The 23,424-nt window shown below is 40.2% G+C and overlaps 1 long non-coding RNA gene across 1 annotated transcript in view; it reads left to right on the forward strand.

Annotated features, from left to right (window-relative positions):
• Positions 1 to 1,668: 1,668 nt before the first annotated feature.
• LOC134486802 (uncharacterized) overlaps positions 1,669 to 23,424 on the forward strand; it is a 71,432-nt gene continuing 49,676 nt past the window's right edge. Inside the window, exon 1 of the long non-coding RNA XR_015686029.1 lies at positions 1,669 to 1,783. This is a non-coding gene — a long non-coding RNA (uncharacterized LOC134486802). The remainder of the gene's footprint in view (positions 1,784 to 23,424) is intronic.

Here is a 23,424-nt window from a genome sequence, read left to right on the forward strand (position 1 = left end):
AGAGTCGGTATTTTGGGAATTTGTTTCAAATTTCTGGAATAAATAAACAAGTATATAAATAAATAAACAAACAAATAAATAAGTTGTTATACAGAAGGGAAAGGCTGCTGTTTCCTAAAGCTGGGGAATATGCTTAACACAGCAGAAGTAGAACACATCCAGGTAATAACAAAATCCAGGGTGTTAGTGGGCGGAGGTTGTTGGTGTAAATGTATGTCATGTATGTTTCTAATTTCCGTTCTGACTGCAGTCAGCACAAGAAGCATAGGTTCTTTGTTTTTCTTATGGTATCACCCTCAGTGCTCAATGTACTACCTGACACTGTCACTTGTACACAGGATAAATGACACCCGAAAACAAAACAAAGTAGGTATAAGAAGAGAAAAGCAATAGGCTTGCTTCGTAAGAAAAACGTGCAGCATATATTCAACAGCTGCTTACTCAACAGGAAGTTTGCATGACTAAGCATAAATGCTTTCATGAGGGAATGTGTGTGTTGGCATAAACCCTTTGAAGAGTTTACAAAGACACTGAAGTTATCAAAACTTTATAAACTCTTTATAAATTACATGAAATTAGTAGACAGTGGCATATATCGAGAAACGCAGCCAACTGACCTTCCTCCATTCCGCAGCCTAACATGATGGTAGCTCGTTACATGCTGTGCAGAAAGGATCTTTGAAGTACTTTTGCTTGTTTCTTGAATCCACTCAGCTTTTATGAAATTGCGATAAGCCAATAAGCCAGTATCTCACTTTATGTCTTTCTACGAGTGTTAACAACTAACCATTTTGATTTTTTATTACATTTTTATTTATGTGCATGTTTGGGTGGAGGGATGAGTCTTGATTTATATGGGAAAGTCAAAGGATAACTGATGGGAATCAGTTTTGTCCTCCTACCAGGTAGTTCCCAGGCATCAAACTCAATTTAGTAAGACTTGCCAAAAACCTACTGAGCCATCTTACCAGCCTACACCCTAGTATTTTAGAAGCCTTAGTGTGGATTGTTTATAATTATAGTGGGGCACACAAGATAGGGAGATATGGAGAGAGGGAAAGAGGGAGGGAGGAAGGGAGAGACACAGAGGAGGAGGAAGAGGAGGAGGAGGAGAGAGAGAAATGAGAAATTGGGGCATCGGAGACTAGCAGTATGAAACAATTTTGTTGGGGAAAACAAGACGCAGGTCTCACAAAGCATTTGGCAAAGATTGTTGAAAAAAGGTTATTTATCAATGATGTGTTTTAGGAAGTTCCGTCTAGGTGGAAAATTCCTCCAGGAGATGCTGTAAAGATCAGTAGGTAGCACACTGTCTGACTGTGTGGAGGTTTACAAAGGTAAACCAGGATCCTTTCCCACAGTTGTTTTCAAAGTATAGAATTTGTGATTTTATTTCATTCTCCACATCTTTTCTGGCCAGAAAAAAAAAGAATTTTAATCTCTTATGTCCTCTTGAGCCATAAGTGTAAGGATAGAAAAGAAGGTACAATTATGGCGGGGGTTGGGGGGTGATGAGGCAGGGAGTTGGGGGCTGGGTATGGAACAATCAAACAGAAAAGCCAGCCAGGTATAGAGCAAGCACCTTCCCTGTTGATTGAAAGGGGGATTGGCACTCTTCGTTGGTGGCCTTTTATTTCTGGCCTACAGCTTGCATTTAATTTGAATCTTATTAACATGAGGAATCCACACATCAACTACAGTCTCTCAATTCTTGTGCTTAATTTTAAAAGTCTGCTTGTTGAATAAGTGACTTTGCAGGAGTGGATAGTTTCTTCCCAGCAAGGTAAGTGCCAAGGTTATCTGCAGAAGTAACAGCCTGGAAAGAGAACAAAATGTGGCTTTTGCCTGGAGAAGGGGGGAAAAAAAAGGTCCTGGGTGAGAGAATGGTGGAAAGTCAAAGAATGCTTTCTAAAGTAATTTAGAATGCTTCCAAAGTGATGCATAGTGAATTGTGTGGATGGCCTTTCACTAAATTTTCTGATCAAGCCTAAGATAAGCATATACAAGTGTGTGTGTGTGTGTGTGTGTGTGTGTGTGTGTGTGTGTGTGTGTAGCCGGATGTTCCTTGTAGCTTTAACACAATAATGAATCAATCAGAGATATGTCCAAAACAGAAGAACAGATGAATAAATTATAGAGTCATTACAAAAGCTAGAATGCTCTGTACCAACTAAGGGGCCCACAGTTACATTTAGCAAAATGGACAATTGTGTTCTTGACATGTTGAATAGAAAATGGAGACTGCAAAGCAACATGAAAAGAGTAAGTGAATTTTCATGCAAAATGCAAACTGAGTTTAATCCTTCTGGCAATCTGTAAAATTGGTGTTGTCAGTTACTTTTCAATCCAAGTTCCCTAATTGATATTCTCCTCCTGGCTTAGCACCATGGAGAAAAAGGATTATGTAGGGATTGTGTTTGGGAAAGAGACCACTAGTTTAGAATATTTGCCATCTTTGTGAAGCTGTACTAAATATTTGTTGTGCACTGAATTGTGCTCACCTCCCCCAATTCATTATTAAACACTAACTGCTTAGTTCTCTGTCAGTGATTAGCAAGAAATTCCTACAAAGTTAAAGGACTATAAGGACAGGCCTTGATACTATAAAATCAATGCCTCTCAGGAATTTCGAATAAAGTTTATTCTCTCTGTCTGTCTCTCTGTCTCTGTTTCTCTGTCTCTGTCTCTCTCTGTCTCTCTGTCTCTCTGTCTTCTCTCTCTCTCTCTCTCTCTCTCTCTCTCTCTCTCTCTCTTCCTCTCTCCCTCCCCTCCCCTTCCTTCCTCCTCCCTCTCTCTCCCATCCCCCCCACTTTCTCTCTCTCTCTCTCTCTCTCTCTCTGGAAAAGACCTTGATCTTGGACTTTCACTCTAGAGAACTAGAAAACTAAGAAAAATATTATTGAGCTACTTTGTAACAAAAGACTTAAAACATATGTGCGTGCCCATAATTTCATCATATCCCCCATGCAGCTAGAATTGCAAGTTGTTGTAAGCCACCTAACGTGATTTCTGTGAATCAGACTTGAGTCCTGCTATTGAGTTCTCTGCTATAGGAACAACAACCTTTAACTGCTAAGCCTTCTTTCTAGCCCCATAACTGCCTTTTGATATAGCAGACAATGCCAATTAAAATCAATACTTTTATACATTTCTTAATTCAACTCTACAAGTAATTTTCTATATTCTCCATTATTATCATCCTACACAAGAGTATTGCCCTTTCAAAAACTGTTTTTTTAATATGAGCCAGCTATGCTCCTGTGCACTTACCCAAAGAACTAAATATTCTACTACAGAGACACTTGCATATCTCAATTTATGGCTGCCTTATTCACAATAGTAAGCAATTGAAACCAACCTAGACATCTCCCAACAGATGAGCAGATAGTAAATGTGTGCAATAGGGGTTTTATACAGCTGTGAAGAGAAAAATGAAAGATTCAGAACATGGATAGAGTTAAAATTTATATATTAGGTAAGAAGATGTGAATTTAGAAAGACAAAACTGCATACTTTCTTGCATATGTATATTCTAGCTTTGACTGTATACATGTAGGTATGCAAATGGTTTAATCCATTGTAGGCAAATCCAGAAACCTAGAGATGAGACTATGGGAGGGTAGAAAAAGGTGCTGAGAAAGTAGGGAGGAAGGATCCATAAGACATGAAAGGAGAGGATGGGAGAAGTTATAAGGAGTTTGTGAGGTGGGCAAGAAGATGAGTGAGGAGGAAAATCTAGTAAAACACACTTTGTTCAAAATGCCATGATGCTATCTAATACATTGCTGGCAAATTTAATAAAATAAAATAAATGAAAAGGCATGGTTTATAGATTCACTCAACCTCATAAAGACTGAGTGTGAAGTTGAAAGTCATGTCTGTTTCTTGCCAAGTCTAAGAGCTTTCAAAAAGTACAAGAATCAGAGAGTAACGCTCCTTAGATGTGTTACATTTCCTTTTACAAATTTTTAAATTCACATTATTTATGTATTTATTAATAATTTGTGTGTGAGAGAGGGGGGGGGAGAGGCAGAGACATAGACAGAGACTGGGAAACAGAGAGACAGAACAGGCATATGTTACCGCAGGTAGAGGTCAGAAGATGACCCACAAGAGTTAGTTCTCCCCTTCTACCATACGGACTGCAGACATTTCATTCAGGTCATCAGCAGTGGTCTTTGCTCTCTGAGCTCCCTTACTGCTGATGTTTCTGACTCAGGTGGAAACAAGGGTATTCAATCAATCTGCCTTATCTCTAGAATGATGGGATGATACTTTTTTTCCATGTTCAGCATCTGCTTTTATTTTTTATTTATTTTTTAAAATACCATTTCCTTGGTTCTTTATTTCAACTTTGGGGTCCAAGTTCTTTTATATCTGCTTTTAAGAATACCCATGTTACTTGGCTTTTTAGAGATTGTCTTCTAAGATGTGTCTGGTGTTATGCTGAGAAGCAATAGATATATGATGTGTCACTCTATGGACTGACTAGACTGTTCCGTGTGGTTCCCACTCACCTGCTCAGCTATCATTTGGACTGTGTCTGTGAGAAAATTTCTGCATGACTTGGGTATTTGATAGGAGTGTCTATAGAACAGATTGCCCTTCCTCTTCTGAGTGGTTTTCACCTAGACAATGAGTATGACAAGAACAAAATGGCTGATCCTGCAAGAGGGTAGCCCGCCTCCTTGCCTGACTACCTTGAGCTGAGATGCCAGCTAGTTCCTGCAGTGTATTATCCACTCATCTGGTTCTCAGATCTGGTAGGATTTGGACTGGAACTATATAGTTTTCTGTTTTGAGCCTCTGGCTTGCTTACAACACACATTGGGATGAATCAGCTTCCAAAATTGAATGAGCTAGTAGTACCTTATAATAAATGTATTCCTCTTACTCTATGCATCCTCTTAATTCATCTTCTCTGGAGTATATCCTCTGAGTCAAATTTACAGTTAGGAAGGGCTCTGAACACACTCTAATTTGATTTGTTTTATGGTCTCATGCAGTAGAATCTGCTTTCAGCACATGGTTCTTATGACATAGAAGATGTAAATGATTAAGGTGGCTATGGTGATAACTTAATGAAAAAGTGCTGGCTTCCTAATTGTGAGGACATGATTTTACATTTCCAGCACCTATGTAAAAGATAGTTGTGTGTTGGTTCATGCCTGTAATGCCAGCACGGGAAGATGGAGATATATACACAAATCCTGGACGTTTGCGGGCCAGCCTGTCTAGATGAAATGTGAACCACTGGTTTAGTGGGAGACCTTGCCTCAAAATAAATAAGATGGGGCTTTGGTCTCTGAGAAGTGGTAGCTTGGCTCCACATCCAGTTTGCTGTCTCTGCTCTGCTGTGGTTGGAATGTGACTTCTTAGCTTCTTGCTCCGCCCATGCCTTTCTGATCATTCTGGACTCTCTCTGGAACCCCAGCCCTAATGATCTCTTTATTTTGTAAGCTGCTTCTGGTTATGATGCTTTATCACAGCAACAGGAAATAATATACAGTCTCTGAATGTCCATTGTTTTTGTTTGGAATTTGCTGATTGTTATTTTCCTATTTGTTTCTTTGTCTTCCTTCTTATATCTATTATCATTAAATGTAAAATAGAACACAGAGTTATTTGCATTTTGTGATTGTTTGAATATGCTTGGCCCAGGGAGTGGCACTATTTATAGGTGTGGCCTGCTTGGAATAGGTTGTTGTTGTAGGAAGTGTGTCACTGTGAGGATGGGCAATGAGACCCTCCTCTTCACCACATGGGAGCCAGTCTTCTAGCAGTCTTAAGATGAAGATATAGAAGTCTCAGCTCCTCTGGCACTTGCCTTGCTTGCCATGCTCTCAACTTGATGATACTGTACTGAATCTTTGCACCTGTAAGCCAGTCCCAATTAAATGTTGTCCTTTATAAGAGTTGCCTTGGTCATGGTGTCTGTTCACAGCAGTAAAACGTTACACACATTTTTTTCTTTTTTTTCTTTTTCTTTTATTGGATATTTTCTTTATTTACACTTCAAATATTACCCTCTTTCCTGGTTTCCCCACTGGAAAACCCCCAATCCCATCCTACCCACCACCTGCCTTCATGAGGGAGATCCCCTATCCATGGACCCACCCCCTCCTACCTCCCCGCCCTGGCATTCCCCCACACTGGGGCATCCAGCCTTCCCAGGACCAAAGGTCTCTCTTCCCATTGATGCTCAACAAGGCCTATTGTCTGCTACATATGTGGCTGGAGCCATGGGTCCCTCCATGTGTACTCCTTGGTTGATGGTTTAGTCCCTGGGAGCTCTGAGGTATCTGGTTGGTTGTTATTGTTGTTCTTCCTATAGGATTGCAAACCCCCTCATTTACCTCAGTCCTTTCTCTAACTCCTCCATTGGGGACTCCATTCTCAGTCCAATAGTTGGCTGCAAGGATCTGCGTCTGTATTTGCCAGGCTCTATCAGAGCCTCTCAAGAGATAGCTATATCAGGCTCCTGTCAGCATGCACCTCTTGGCATCCTCAATGGTAACTGGATTTGGTGACTGCATGTGGGATAGATCCCCAGGTGTGGCAATCTCTGATCCATACTTTGTCCCTGTATCTGCTCCTTCGATTATTTGTTCCCCCTTCTAAGAAGTACTGAAGCATCCACACTTTTGTTTTTCTTCTTCTTGAACTTCATGTGGTCTGTAAATTGTATCTTGGATATTCCAAGCTTTCATAACACATTTATTCACTAATTTATACAGTGTCTTTTTCTAAACTTCATTTTTTATTTACCCTGCATTTGCTCCTTTCGGTTTTCTGTCCTCAAAATCACTCATACTAACATCTTTGATATGAGAAAGGAAGTATATGAGAGACAGTGATATATGTGTTTGTATACATCTCTCTGTCTGTCTGTGTGTCTGTCTATAATTTTTATTGCAGCATTGTTAATTAGAGAAAACTTGGAAGAACATAAAATGTTCAATAACAAGGACTTTGTAAAATGCTATCTCTCTACTTGATCTATTTCTTAGAAAGGACATTACATAATACCATGAAAACATAATTTTGAATCTAGTATTTAATATGAAGAAAAATTTAAAACAGCATGTTTTGCATGCATACTGACATGACTATTTTGATGATAACAGTGCTATGCTGAGAGAGAAAACTTACATTTTCTTTCTGTAAAAGTTCAGTCAGGCACAGGCTCTTTCTGTCTAGCTTAGCTGTTTCACCATGTAGAAGATGACTTCTAAAAGATGAAGAGTTTGTTGTTACTACATTACTTATAAATAAGTTATAAAATAGTGGAGTTACATATATGCATTTCTAATTACATAAACAATCTTACGCACATTTGATTATCTTTTAATCTTCATGCAGATGAAGGCAATTTCCTGTAAAAATATTTTCCAACATTTTCTTGTTTGTGCCTTTAAAATCCCATGGAGCATCCATATTGTTCATGCTGTGTGGACTCACATTTGTGTTATATTCATTTCCCTTCTGGCCAGAGAGCAACCTCCTTGAGGAGAAAGGCTGTCAGGCAATTTCTGTTCCCACTTCTTTCTGTTTTTTTTTTTTTTCAAAACCACATTTCTTCTCCTGAATGAGAAGTTGGCCCACACACCTCATGAAAAACATTTAAATTCTGCACACCTTCTTGGTGAATTCCGAAATGTACCTCCATAGCACAAAACTGCTGATGTCATCAGTGGCCTTGTGAATGCAAATTGATGTCTCAAAGAGGAGGTTAGCTCCAAGAGCTGACTCCACAAACACCTGCTTCGTTTTGACTACTGAGGGTATAAGGTCTAGTTGCCTGGGTGAGTGTGGTTTGGAGTTGAGCCAAAAACCCCTTGAAACTGAGAGAGAAGAAAATGTGATTGGTTCAGGGAGCTTGGGGGCAACATTTGGCTAGTAGCCCTTGACTATATTTAAAAAAAAAAAAGAATAAGGTGACTACAACAGGAAGTACCCATGAGAAGGTAATGATTAACCAGTGAGATATTCAGGTTGTCCAGAGAAATGTTCCCACCCAGAAGCACTGCAGCCAAAGCAAGCTCGAGGGTCATAGGAGCCCACATGCTTTTGTTCAGTTCAGTTCTTGCACTGAAGCCAGAAATGCTTAGGAAATAAAAGCCCAGTTTGCTAGCTGAGATCCTCATTCTATCCAAAATTTGGTCTCTCCTTTGTTCTCTCTCTCTTTCTCTCTCTCTCTCTCTCTCTCTCTCTCTCTCTTTCTCTGTCTGTCTTTCTCTCTCTCTCTCTCCATTTCCATTGTTTATTTGCTAAATGGTTCTGAAAATGTGATGCTTTCCAGGCCTCAGTGACCAGCTCTGGGAAATGGAGTACTTGTACCGACCCTAAAACATATTGGGAAAATTAATTGGTAATTTTAAAAGAAAGCTTTACCTTTTAGCCCCTTAGAGACAAATATCACAGTGGATCACCTAGGTGATGAGTCACGCTACTCAGTCCTTGTCATTCAGCCTGTGCTTCTCTTCCAGCTTGCCTTTCAAAGAAGACCAGCCAGTTAAAGCATCAGCTGGAACTCTCTTGACTTTCAATGGCTGCAGAGTGAAATATAGCTCTCAGCATAGAAAATGTCCTTCAAGTGCTCTGGTAAATAGCATTCCATTTCAGCCCCAGGGAATTGACTGCAGCCCTAGTTACCCATAGCCATCATTGCTTTTTGGAAGCAGAAATGATTGATGAAGGCAACAGTCATTTCATACTTTAATTAAGCAAGCAAAGGACCATCAAGTTTTTGTTTGTTTCATTTTTTTTTCTGGTTTTTTGTTTTGTTTTGTTTGTTTTAAAAACACCAACACCTGTGAGGTGAACTCCTGTAGACAAACTAATTGTATTTCCATCTTATCTTATCTCCTCATTCTCTTTCAATATGACTTGAGAGACAGACAGCAATCAGGTTCTGTGACAATGCTCTGCCAATTAAAGCCCTAGTTATAAAAGTTATTTATTCCGGGGCCTGAAATCATTTTCCTTAATCCTGCATACTCGCCCCTCTCTGCCTTTCTCTCTGTCTCTCTGTCTCTGTCTTCTCTTCTTCTTCTTCTTCTTCTTCTTCTTCTTCTTCTTCTTCTTCTTCTTCTTCTTCTTCTTCTTCTTCTCTCTCTCTCTCTCTCTCTCTCACACACACACACACACACACACACACACACACACACACACACACACACACAGAGCTTTATAATACAATCCCTTGGCTCCCATAGCAATAGGAACCATGGAGACAAGCAAGTAAACAATTTCTTTCTGAGTAAGTAGATAGGATATAAAAAAGAAATTCAGAAGAGACATCTTTTCCAGGGTTTAACTCAGCGTATTTGGAACAGAATCTTAATATATAATTTAGCCAAGCCATTGACATGTTTGAGGGTTACCTTGTGAATTTATTTCCTTGAGACAAGGATTAGAATTAGCAACAAAAGAGAGACATGGACTGCCAAACATCTGAGTAAATAGGAACACATTGCATTTTACTGTAAAAAATGTCCATCCTCTGCAACTGAAAATAATGAAGAAATAGCAGAAGAAAAACAAAGAGAAGGTAGGTGCCTGGCATCTTGGAGCCCACATAAGCTTAAGTGCTTGTTACCATTACATCTCAACCTGTCAGGACTCATGCAGGAAACAGGCTATATTAAAATAGTTTCTACGAAAGAAGATGAAAGGTTTTCTAGATATATCTGTATTACATTGCTTTCCTGGAAATTTCTTTGAAGCCAGTATATATCTGATGACCTCCTTGGAACATCACATTTCTTACAATGTCTGTGCTTAGATTTAAAATACTTCAGTGTAAACCATTGCATAGGCTAAGTAATTTACTCTTTTGGCTTTCAGATCACTTGCCCACTGTCCAGAGAAATGTCCCCACCCTGCCCATACTCCACAATTCAAGAGTAGGAGGTAACTAGTATCCTATTACAAAAAGTCAGTCACTATGGAATTTTTACTGTGGGCTTCTGGCTTCTGAATCTGTGGTTGCTTAATCAATGCAGACCAGTGAGGACGTTCACAGGGTAAACACTGTCAGTGTAGGACACGATTACGATGCATAGGGATGACTAGGAATCTCTAATGCAAGATGTAAGCCATCTCACCTTTGCAGAGACAAGCAAATGCATGGTGGGCAGCTGGAAATAAGGTGCTCGTAGCAATGCCTTTTACTCTGGCCTAACATTTCTTCAAGAAGGCTTTGTAGTTATTGGAAATGGACATCAAGACACAGATTTTTGTCTCTGGAGTGGTTTTGTGTCTGCTGCAGTCAGACCTGATATGTATGTAGTATGTAGTAAGAGTGTGAAATCTAGAGAGCCTTCCAAAGTGTAGAGAACAGTCAATATATTGCAGCAGGTGCTTTGTGACTCTCTATGTCTCACTGCATGGCTGTGTGATGGCAGATTTGGGTCTGACGATTAATTTTTAAAACCTAATAACAGGGGATTAGGGAAGACAGTGTCATCAGTAGAGTATTTGTCTTACAAAGACTTGAATTTGATCCTTTCGTTGACCTACTTTGGAAAGTCCAATGTGATGGCACATTGAATTCCCAGGGCTGGGAAGGTAGAGGTAGCTTGCTGACCAGCTACCCTGGTCCTAGAACTGCAGATCACAGAAAGACCCTGTCTCCAAAACAAGTTGAATGATGGTCCTGAGAAACAGCTGGCTGTGCCTTCTGGCCATGCATACATGCAGATGGGTGCATGTGAAACACCTTTACACAAATTTACAGACACATGAACAAACTTGTGCACACACAAATACACATAAAAATTAAAAACACCACAGACTTGTGGGATAATTGATAATCTTTCCTTAATTAAACTAAAAGCAGTGGCCCCTGTTATCATAACAAACCTAAATTCCGTGCTCATTTGCAATAGTTTCTTTCCTCAGCAGCATTCACTACTATCCCTTGGGCATATGTGTTTCAGAGAGCACACAAAATATTCCTGATGGATCTCCTTGGTCCTGTCATTCCTATGACCTGGAATTCAAATGGAGAAGGAACTTGGTGATTCAATGCACTGTCCACACTGACATTTCCTAACAAAAGAGAATCTAGGGGAAAATTAAAATGGAGTGCCTGTGTAATAGAAAGGTCTCATACAGACACTGCATATAGGCTAAACTCTACATCATCTCTGGTTCCAAAATTTAGTGGGGAACACAATTTTTGATATTAGAAAGCTGACTTTTCCTGAAGCTGAAGCAGGGACTAAGCCAGGAATGAGTACTGGAAAGTGGCCTCTATCCTCTTGTCAGTCTCTAGAAAATCCCTCTGAATGTACTTCCTGTATGTAAGCTGTCTCTTCGCTGCATTCTTTTAATTTCAGCAAGTGCCCCTGTCACTAACATGCTCTATTTATAGTGTTTAGTGCCCTGTGAATGACCAGCTTCAAGGTACAGAAGGGTGAGTCTCTGAAAGGTGCTTATGCATGGTCTCATCATTTTTTACCTCTGAACCCACCGACAATGGACGACAACTTCCTCCACTGTCTTTTCCAAATTCTGCACCCCCATGCCTTCAGCTTATTGCGGGATTTAGGGTAAGCCTGAAGTCATGAATGAGAACAGTTGTCAGCCTGAACGCTGCTCTTGATTGTTGGACTTTTAGAGGGGCCTGCACATCTTTTTAATCCTCATGTTGCCATCCAACTGTGTGACATGGGTTTTCCATGTCAAAGAAGAACAAATAGAGCAAATACAGATACAGAGGTTTAAAAAATTATAAAAATTTACACAGCACATAATCAGTGAAGTTCACAATTGGGTGACCGTATCACCGTCTTCAGAGTTAAGTGTGGTGTCTGATGGCACAGTGCCTCCCCTCAGCAAACAGGAACACCAGGGAGTTACCACACCAGCTTTGGCTGCAGTGGTTCAGGAATCTAAGCCACTCATCATCCCAGCACCACCCAAATCTGTCCCCAGGAATCTAGAATATGATTTCGATCTCTTTAACAAATGTACACATCTTTTCTCCCCGTCATCATTCAACCTGTATTTGTCGTGTGAAATGCATGCTGGCAGATCACAAAACTAAACAACCCTCTAAAGAAAACTGCAGGAGGAAAGCGCCAGGCTTGTTTTTCCGGCTTCTGTCAGAATTTGTCCTCTGTATCTTTGCCACATGCAACTGAGGATATGGGATCTGTAGTCTGTCCTCTTGAGTCCCAAAGACAATCGTGACAGAGCACCGAGAAGTGGAAGTCAAACATGGAAGAAAACAAACCCTCAGATTTGAAGACTGTAGATGTAGTCCTAGGAAAATGAGGTTTGGTTGTTGATTCTGAAATAGAAAGACAGGCCTCGGTGTGCCAGTTGTGACAGGTTTCAGTGCAACAGAAGTTTCTAGACCCTAATTGTATTTTAAAACAAAACAAATATGTTGACTGGAATCTTGCCGTATTATGAAGAAGTCTCTCTCTCTCTCTCTCTCTCTCTCTCTCTCTCTCTCTCTCTCTCTCTCTCTGTGTGTGTGTGTGTGTGTGTGTGTGTGTGTGTGTGTGTGTGTGTGTATGTTGTGTGTAGGTGCTGATAGTGATGTCTTGTTCTAGGTTTCGTTCTATAGCTGTGATAAAATATTTGGTAGACCTCTGGGGGAGGGTTAATTTCATATTTTATTTCCAGGTCACAGTCCATCATTGAGGGAAGTCAGAAAGGAACTAGGAGCAAGCTTCCCAGGATATCTTTCTGAGCAGAGCTGTAATACGTTCACTGGGGCTCTCAGTGAGGAAACCTTCCCCTCCAGAGCAGAGTTGTAATACTTTCACAGTGGAGAAACTGTCTACAGCCTGAAGCAGGGCATTGAGGAAACTTTCTTGCAGCCTAGGGCAGAACCTCTGTAGGGGAAAACATCCCCTTCAGGTCTGCAACACTCACAACTAGAATCTGAGCAACTCTGCAATACTTCACCCAACAGAAGATGATGGATTCAGGGTCTCTAAAAGAAGTCAAAATAAGCCCACCCTTCCTTGCACTGTTTCTCAAGTACTTTGGTCACAACAGCACAAGAACTACAGTTATTAAAATGACAAGTATTTGGTCATTTACATTTTTACCATCTGTTTGGATTATCTATTTCCACACATAAAATGCAATGCCCCAAACTAAGGTGAAAAAAGATTTTGCTCTCTCTCCCCCTCCCCCTCCTACTCCCCCTTCACCTGCCCAGCTCTCTCTCATTTCCACATGGACTTTTCCTCAGGTGTCCAGTGGTGGTTTTAGGGCTCCAACTATTCCTATCCCCAGATTGCATGTTGGTATAGCTATTGGGGAAAGGAGCAGGCAGAAGAAAAGAAATCAAGAGAGACAAGGTTAGAGGGGTGATGAGGGGAAGAAAAAAGGAAAATAACAGGGGGGAAGAAAAAGAAATTGAACAGTTATGATGGAAAGTCAAAACACGGAGGGAGAGGGAGAGATAGAGGAAAGAAAAGACAGGGAAAGGAGAGGAGAAAAAGACTATGGGGAAGGGAGAGGAAGAGAGGGGAAAGAAAGGAAGAAAGGAAAAGTCATGGCAGGGAAAGGCAAGGAAGGTCAGGGAAGGACAAGGCAGGGCTGTGAGGGCAGAGAAAGGCAGAGAAGGGGGAAGGAAGGAAAGGGAAGGGAGGGAGAGGGGGGAAAAGTCTCTGTGCTGTTTTTGTCTTTGTTTTTTGTTTTTTTGTTTTTTGTTTTTTTTCTTTTGGTTGGTTGGTTGGATATGGTAGTGAAAATCCCAGCATTAATGAGAATATGGCAAGAAAAATATGTTTGAGGACAGTGTGCAATACATAGTGAGATCCTGTACCAAGAAGCAAAGTTGTTATTATTCATATTTTTATTAAAAAATTGGTTGCTGCAGCTTACAGTTATGAAGCCAGATATTAGGCTTGGTAGTCAAAATACCATGGACCATTGAGGCACTAGCTATTTGTGATCGCTCCTCTAATTGTAGGAAGTCATAACAGATACCTTGTCCCTGAAAATCCATGTGCTCAGGAAACCCACGCCAACTATAAAGTTCACAAAACTAAAGTGCAGAGGTCTGCAGTGTCTTGTTATGGTTGATGTTAGTTTAGGCATCAGGTAAACAAAATGCTGACCCAGTATGCTGACCCAGTATGCACCATTATCTTTGCTAGGCTCTGAACATTTAGATGTCAACTCCAGAATCCCTGATATGCACCAATAAAACAGGAAGAAGTCAAGCGCAGGTGTCCTTGGAAATGTTTCATAAAGCAATACAGGGAACGGCACAGTAGAAGTAAAGGGGGAATGTTCACACGATGATCAAAAGTGACCTCAGAGAATACTCACAGCCTAGAAAAACCTCTTTTTATGATGCCCATGTTTGTTGAATGTTTAATCACAAGTAACCCTTGAGGCATTAGCTAATTGTGATTTCTCCTCTAATTGTGGGACGCCATAACAGATAACTTGAAGCTAAAAATCAATGTGCTCAGGGAACTCATGCCAAAACTAAGGTCACAAATATAAAGTGCACAGATTTTCAGTGTCTGATTGTGAATCACAGTGTGAAAATAATAATAATAAAAATAATAATAATAATAATAACAATAACAATAACAAAAATAATAATTTGTTAGAAGTATGTAGGCCAACAGAGGGAAATGAAGGAACACAGAAAACAGAGCTTTAGTCAGTCTTGGTTTTCAGATTGATTTGATATAGTACCAGCTAAGTTATGTACCTCTGGGCTGGCTCTGTGCCCATATTCAGGGAGGTGCCCATCTCTAACAACCCCAAGGAGCTTGTTTGTGACTATGGTAGGATGGCTCTTCTTTGTGCCCTCATTCTTCTGAAGTACACCCTGAGATAAGGACATGCACACTAATGATACTTCCAGTGCTGCTGCAGAAACAAGAGACACTAGGGGATAGTACTACAAAGAAGACAAAGTAAACCTGGCATTTATTATAGGGAGAGTGAGGCTGACTATAGCTTCAGCAGGATACTTATGCAAGAAATTGGGTGTAAGTGGAGTCTCAGCAAGAGTTCACAGTACAGTGCCTATTTGTCTTTGCCTCTGGGCTTTCCTTGTGTGGTGGTCATGCTGGTAGGTAGTATAAATCCCCAGGACTCACACATTTTCATGGCTTTGCGGAGTATGTGTTAACAGAGTCAAATCAGTCTTTCCTAAGTAGCACAAAGTGGAATGCCCATCGTTGAAATATGTCAGCTTCAGCACTATCAGTCCTCAAAGTCCACCCCTACAGTAACACAATTCCTCTAATAAGGCCACACCTCCTCCATAAGGCCACATCTCCTGATAGTGCCACTTCCCAATAGACCACCACAGACCCTGTCTCAAAAACAAACAAACAAACAAACAAACAACAAAAAACAGCCAAGAAAAATAATGGACCCCAAAGAAATGGAAATTTCCCAAGGACCTTTTTCTGAGAGAAGACAAAGGACTCAGTCAAAGTGAGACATACCTCCCAGGGCCTCTCTATATAGCCCTGGCATTCCCTGAAACCAACAGAGATGTGCTTGCTTCTTCCTTCTGAGTACTGGCATTACAGATCTGTGCCACCACATCCAGTCACAGTTCAATATTTCAATAATCTGATAGGCTGAGATACACAAGTATTTCTTTAGTATCTTGATTTCTGTTGGGCCAGTTGCAGTGGGGCCTACTCGGAGGAGGCAGATGGCAAGGGGAGTAACTTATCTTTTCCGTGAATATTTTCCTTCTTTCCTTTATTCATCCTCCCTTCTCTGTCTTTTATATCTACACCCCTGCTTTGCTGGCTGCCCCATGAAAAGATACCCCCTTCATGCATTTCAACTTACCCAAAGTTCAACTTCTCCACAGCTTGAAGCTATGGAACCAGCTGACATTGAGTTGGAACTTCATCAATTCTGAACAACCAAACCCAACCAAAGGAAACCAAACCCCCAAACCCAGTTTTCCTCTTCAAGTTATCTATTGTCATAGCAATGCAAAACCGACTAAAGTAGCCATAGAACTGTTACAGAGAGACCAACATGGGTGACAACTTTTAGCCAATTGGAAGTGTTTATTCCAGCTGACCGGGACTACGTTCATATATCTGGGACCTACGTGCAAGGCTGAGTGTTTAGAGAAAGAGTAAGAGGCTTTTAGAGGTAAAACCCACATTTTGGTATCTTGCTTGACTGCTGCAGGAGGAGCTTTGCACAAGCATGCACTTTAATAGAAACTAAACTAAGTTGGTTGGAGCATCTTAACCTTGACTTCCCAGAATAGTTGAGCAATTTTCCAGGAGATTCTCCATCAAGGAGATCAAATTCTAGTTAAATCTGAGATGACCTCAACAAAAATACAAGATGGAGAAATGAAGTGTTCTTTGAGAATGAAATAAAACAGGAATTTCCAGAGAAAAGGGACTACATTTTGTTCTTCTTACAAACTCCCACATTTAGTCATCTGGAAAACAGGCTACAAAAGAAATGTGGCTGAAAGCTTAACTTTCAGCTCTCCAGTCATCCATTTAGACAGACTCAAGAGTTCTTGCTTTCAGTTAGGATGTACAAAGCTATCTGCCTACTGTGAGTTTCCTAAACTCCATGTTGTAACCTGCATCCCACATGCTATATCCTTTTTTTTTTCTCTTCTAAGTGGGGATTCAGAGTGAGAGTCTTAAGAGATGGGGAAAAATTGTGGCAGATACTATGCACCACATGTTGAGTCAATATCAAGCTACTTAAGTCTTCAAGGAATACTGGAAGACTCAGGCTGGAGAGATAGTTCAGTGATTGAGAGCACATGATATCTTGTACAGAACCCAGGGTTAGCTCCCAACTACATAGCAACTCACACACCTGTAATTCTTGATCTTATGCATGCATGTGGGGGTAAATACATACCTACTCCATGGACTTCATGTCCAAAGAAATATTTGGAGAAAAACTGAGAAGGATGCCTGATGTCAACCTCCAACTTCCACATGCAAACACACACACACACACACACACACACACACACACACACACACACACACACACATATATATATAGAAAGAGAAACTTAAAATCATATTTGTTGTAAGTATTCACAATCATAGATATGCAGGAGGCTGAGGCAGTAAGATAATCATTTTAAATCATGTCTGGAATACTGAATGATTTTAAGTCTAGCCTGGGCAACTTAGCAAGGAACTGTTTCCTCCAAATTTGAAATACACACACACACACACACACACACACACACAGGAGAACCAAAGATCTATCTTTCTCAGTGCTGGTGGACTGCCAAGTTTTAAGTTCTATTCTCAGTCCCTAACAACTACATCACTGGAAAGAAAAATTTAAAAAGCAAGAGATAAAATGTATACCTGCAATGGCAGCACTCAGGACACTAATGCAGGAGAATTGCTATTAATTCTAAGTCAGGTCGAGTTCTTAAATGGGTACCAGGCCACCCTAGACCATGCTGATCCAAACAAAAAAAAAACAAAAAAAAACCAACAACAACAGCAAAAAACACAAACAACCATGTCTGGGACGGACTGCTGGACTGGGCAAAGCTAGAGCCCTGCCCTGAGCAGATTCCTGAGAAGGGCTTGACCTTTTCAAAGAACACCTTGGAGTTTAATGATTCTCCTTATGTCCTTGGGCAATTCCCAGTACTCCCCCCCACCTCCCCCAGCCCTAAGCTCCAGTTCCTGTTTCAGAGCTTTAAATGCTGTACACTCCTCTCAATAAACAGACCTTGACAAGGACACTGCTTGGTCTCGCTCCTCTTTCTCGTCCGTTCTCCCACAGGTATGGGTCCCCCTCGAACCCTACAAATAACTGAGTCTCCGCTGGCGGGGGCACAACCAAGCAAGCATTACCCCATACTGCCCTAAAATACCCTTTATGAGAAAAAGTGAAGTGTCTGATAACAACACTATCTTTTGTGGTTTGTTTTTAGACAGTCTCTCTGTGTATCCCTAGATTATCAAGAGTTTACTATGTAGGCCAGGCTGGACTCAAACTTGTAAAGATCTACCTGCTTCTGGCTCCCAAGTGCCAGAACTAGAAGTGTGTGGTTCCACACCCAACCAAACTTTTTGCCTTAATGATAATTTAATGAAATGAAGCTATAACAGATATTCTAAAATTTTAAGGCACAAGAACAGAATCTTAGGCTATATTTATGTTCACCTGGAAAATTATGAGTCTCCCTATGTCTCTGATAGACACATGAGGTGGCATTAGGAATTTTAAAGATAATTTAGCAATGCACAGGGGAGACAAACTTTCAAAATCAGTACGTCCTTTGATTCAGAAATTTTTTTTAAATTTTTTTTTTTCAGAGCTGGGAACCGAACCCTGGGCCTTGCGCTTGCTAGGCAAGCACTCTACCACTGAGTTAAATCCCCAACCCCTCAGAAAATATTTTTAATATTTTAGTTAAAGAATTATATTTTTCTGGATATTCACAGAGAATTCCTTGCACACACACTCAACGTATTTTTGATATAGAGAAATTTGTGCAGCTGACATAATGAACTCAGGTCATTCATGAAATTCAGGAACACACACACACACACACACACACACACACACACAGAGAGAGAGAGAGAGAGAGAGAGAGAGAGAGAGAGAGAGAGAGAAGTCTTTTATCATTTAAAATTTTATCTGCTTCATTCCCTTTGAGTAAAACTTTAGAGGTTCCCATGAGACCTTGGCTTATGCTGGCATTAGGAGGTCTCTGTTGACTTAAAGTTGTAAGAGAATTTCCATAGATCAATGAAAATCCCTCCTCTCATGCTGTAATCCAAGTTTTAATTTGCTGTAATGATGAATTCTCCTTTCTTCCACCTAGGCTTTATGATGAGCAAAGCCAGGAAAGCAAGAGTTCCTACTTTTTCCATTCTGGCCATTTGGCCTCCAGATCCCCTCAGAGTGAAGAAGGGCAAGATAAGATCTTTAAGTTGACCTTTTTTGCTCTATGTCCCCATGAGAAAATTCATGTACACATTCTGTTATGCATCTATCTTTTTCTGTGTAGCCATTTCCACAACAACCCATCCTCGACAGACTCTCTTTTACAGAATTTTTGTTCTGTTCTTAGTTACTTTTCTCATTGTTATGATAAACTGCCTGATAAGAGATGCACAAAGAAAGTAAAAGTTTATTGTGGTTTATTGTTTGGGAGACAGACTCCATTATGACAAGAAAGAGATGATAGAGGAAACATTGCATCCCAGATCAGTAGGCAGAGACAGATAGAAAATCTTGGTGCTCAGCTGGCTTCCCCCTTTCCCCTTCTTTGTTTAGTCCAGGATGTAAAGCTATGTTGCGTCGACATTCAGGGTGAATCTTTTCCTTGGTTAAAGCACTTGTAGGGTGATTCCAACTCTAGGCAAGACAACAATTAAAATGAGTCATCCCAGTTCCCTTCTAGACATTTCTGGTTAAAAATTCTTGATTGGGAGGGGAACACCCATAAGGAAGGGGAGGGGGGAGGGGGATGTTTGCCCGGAAACCGGCAAAGGGAATAACACTCGAAATGTATATAAGAAATACTCAAGTTAATAAAAAAAAAAAAAATTCTTGGTCAGAATGTAAACCGCATCCAGTTTCCTCTGCCATCCTTGTTCCTGATGCAGTGTGGATCACATACCTGCAACACAGCATCTCTCTAGTGTTCTTGCCTCTCATAAAGCATCTAGAAATTTATGAATTTGCCAGTGAGTGTCAGCCAGACTTTTGATCTCTTTGCTTCAAGAAAATAGCTGGGTCCTCTCCGGTGGTGATAGTGAAGCTCTGGTCCTTCAAGGTAATGCCCAGAGTATAGCTTGACCCTTTGAAAGCACAGAACGTTTTCCAGCTGAGATGTCAACAACGATTTTGAAAGCATTCACCTGCTCTGTAGCTCTGCTTGGAGCCTCTAAAAGAATAACCAACTTCAGCATTCGCCCAGGTGCCCAGTACCCTTTAAGTTGAGCTAAGACAAAGCTGACATGTTGAGATAATTATAAGCTAGAAACAATAATTTACCCTGTCAATTTTATTCATTCTTACTCAAGATATGTCATATTTTGGGATTCATATATAATACACAGTAACATCTCATAAAGCTGAATGTTTTGAAAAACAATAAAATACAATGTATTACAAATTTTCTTTAGTAATTTTTGTGCATCATTTCATAACAAGACCTGATGCCTTTAAAAACAAAGAGGATATATGAATACTAAGACAGCAAATTGTTTATTTTGTTTTTCTACTTGTCTATAATTTAGGCTGTCTTTGTGGTAGAATGTTCTGGGACTACAAAGATGTTTTTGAAAAACAAAATTGAACCAAATCAAAACCGTTGTTTAATTTTTAAATGGAAGGTTTGAAGACAAAATCTGTTGTAGGGAGATATAAAGCCCCAGCCTAGAAGTCCCCACAAGCATCCTCTCTGCAGTGTATAGTCCTGACAAAGCAGTATACCTTCACTCTGCTAAGCTGATTGAGTTGAGCATGTAGAGTCTCTCTTGGCTTGTCTGCTATGTTTAAAATGGTAAGGCAGACTTTTTTTCTAGAAAGTTGAATGAGAGCCAAACCATCCTGCTTACTCATCCAAAATTTCACCAGCCATTAGAAAACAGACAATATTGGAAGGGAAGCTATCCACAGTAGCAGTGGGAAGCAAGCTCATCATACGATGCACATATATCTACCATTTTCAGAAGTCAGAAGGAAGATGGAAACATTCGTGTGGAAAAATGAAACTGAAATGAGAACTCCAAAGATACTGATAAGAAAACAAGTCCTGGGATATTTACAGCAAAATGAGGAGAAGGCAAATCAAGGGTGTGTTCATTCGCCAAGTATGAACCTGCTCTCAGACAGCCTGGCTGTTCAACACCGTCTTCTTTCTTCCCAATGTTTTACTACTTATTTTTCATGTTTGTGTCTTCATGCCTAAAGTAGAGATTAAAAATAGCATTGCAGGTTTCCATGAAGAGAAGCAAAGCAACTGAATGCTTTTGAACCCCCACCTCCTTCTAGGTTGTAATGAGGGTGAAGTCGGTCAGTAGTTATAAAGGTTCTGGATTTGCCCTGATACAAAATAAGTGCTCTACCAGTACTATTTGTTGATTCCTACTGTTTATGGTGTGGTCATATAAAAAAAATGACTTTCTGTGCTGATTGGCCAAGACACCACCCTGAAAGGAAGAGTAAATCAACTTAATGTTGGAAAAACTGACACCATGATATCCTAGTATAACGAAAATCGTTCTCAGACCCCCTGACTTCATATTTTTGTTAAATTAATAGCTGACCTCATGATCCACATCAAATTAATTCAATTAATTCTCTTCTTTAAAAAAAAAGTCTCAGTTGATGGACCATACCAAAAGTGAAGCATACGGCACATTTACAGAACTAGTACCTGTGTATCAGTAAACTTAGATGGTAACTTTCACAATAGAGGAGATGAAAACGATGGCTTTGAGATTAACAGCAACCACTGCTATGTCAGACCCAATTTTGGTCCCTAGCACCCAGGTCAGGTAGCTCTCAACCACTTGTAACTCCAGCTCTAGAGGACTCTCTTCTGGAATCTCTAGGTACCTACACGTATATGCACAATGTTCTCACATGGACACACATATATGCAAATAGTCAAAAACATAATTTAAAGAGTAAAATTTGCAGTTAAGAGCAAGTAGATGAAATATCAAGTAAACCCCCATATGAAAGTCCAACATTGGATAGAAAGAACGAAGATGCACAATAATTTAGAATTAAATGATGAAAGCCAGTCTCACTGCTTAATATAGACTTTTCTTAACAAGATGAAAAGAAAAAGTGCCATGTGAAAAGAGGGAGGTTCTCCAGGTGGTGGTGGTACACACCTGTTATCCTAGGACTTAGAAGGTAGAGGCAGGTGGGTCTCTGTAAGTTTGAGGCTAGACTAGTGAGTTCTAGGACAGTTACACAAAGAAATCTTATCTTGGAAAAGATAGTCACACAAAGAAATCTTGTCTTGAAAACTAACTAACTAACTAACTAACTAACTAACTAGTGTGTGTGTGTGTGTATGTGCGCGTGCGCGCGCGTGTAGGTGCTATATCAAGTGATTCCCAAGAAACAGTCACTAAATTTTAAGTTCCTTAAGACTAGAATTATGTCTGTCCTTGTCATCCAATGTACAATTTTCTGCAATACTATGACAGAGCAATGGCAGCCACAAAGTATCTTTTCATTCTAAAGAAAAAAGAAAAGGATTTAACCTAAGGGGAGAACTTTGTATTATAAACTATTTACAGATTTTTTTTCTCCTTTAGCATTTAAAACTTTTTTGGACAACAGGGTTCTCCCCTTCTCCAGCTCCCTCCAGCTCTTCCCACCTCTCTCCCAACTTAACTTTCTGTGTGCTCTCTCTTTCTTCTCTTTTTCTAACAACCATAGACGCAATGAAAATAAAAACAGAAATGAAAACAAAAAACAAACAAACCATGAGACAGAATGAAACAAAAAGTTCCAACACAATCAAAGCAAAACATGGAGTTGTCTTTGGGTTGCCCAACTACTCCTGGGCATGGGGCATCCCTTGATGTGTGGATGATATTCCCAGTGACACTTCATTATCAGAAGGTATGATTTGCAAATGACTTCTTGGTGAGACCCTGTGTCCTTCTACCTCCCGCTGATGATATCTCAGCCGGCTTGAACCTGTGCAGGCTTTAAGCATGCTACCGCAGCCACTATGAATTCATATGTACACCTAACTCGTTGTGTCTGGAATATATGGCGTTGTACAGCATTTACAAAGGATTTTTCCATATCCTTGTCAATGCAGACAGCACACATCTCTCCTCAACATGGATAAGGGGTAGTTCATTCTAAAGCCAAATATCAATGACTCTGGCCCAGGAACACAGATTTGTGCTTCCTAAAATTCCATGTTTCCTTATGGTAATGTTTTGAGGATGTTTTTACAGCACATTCAAATACGTTGGTGGAAATTTAAGGTAGGAGGACTATAGTCTAGGAGAGAAATCTGTGCTATGGGTCTCAGATGCTATCTGATGACACTCTTTGTCCTTTGGTTGGTAGAAACTAGGATGTTATTAAGATAATATATTCTAAAAGATTTTATCTGTTCGTCACAGGATGTTAGGTCAGAAACAGGTGAGCAGAGACCAGCTAAACATAGCCTAGCATAAGTTTTAATTAGGCCCAGGATTTACAAGTCTCAGCATCTCCACAACGGTAAAAGTTCCCATCAGTAAACAGCCTTGTAACAGATTCAGTGGAAGATGCAAATTATTTTTGGGGATGCTTGTGCACACCCTCTAATGTTTGGTTTTTAACAGGTTGGAGCTAATATATTTTTATTTTCCTTATTTCTTCTCTTTTTTGCTTATGGCAGGCGCATGAACGGGGGAATATATAGAAGCTCAGGAAGGCACCCAAGATCTGGGGGAAATAACCACT

Source organism: Rattus norvegicus, chromosome 4 (genome assembly GCF_021556685.1).
Source record: "Rattus norvegicus strain SHRSP/BbbUtx chromosome 4, alternate assembly SHRSP_T2T, whole genome shotgun sequence".
Classification (NCBI taxonomy): Eukaryota; Metazoa; Chordata; class Mammalia; order Rodentia; family Muridae; genus Rattus; species Rattus norvegicus.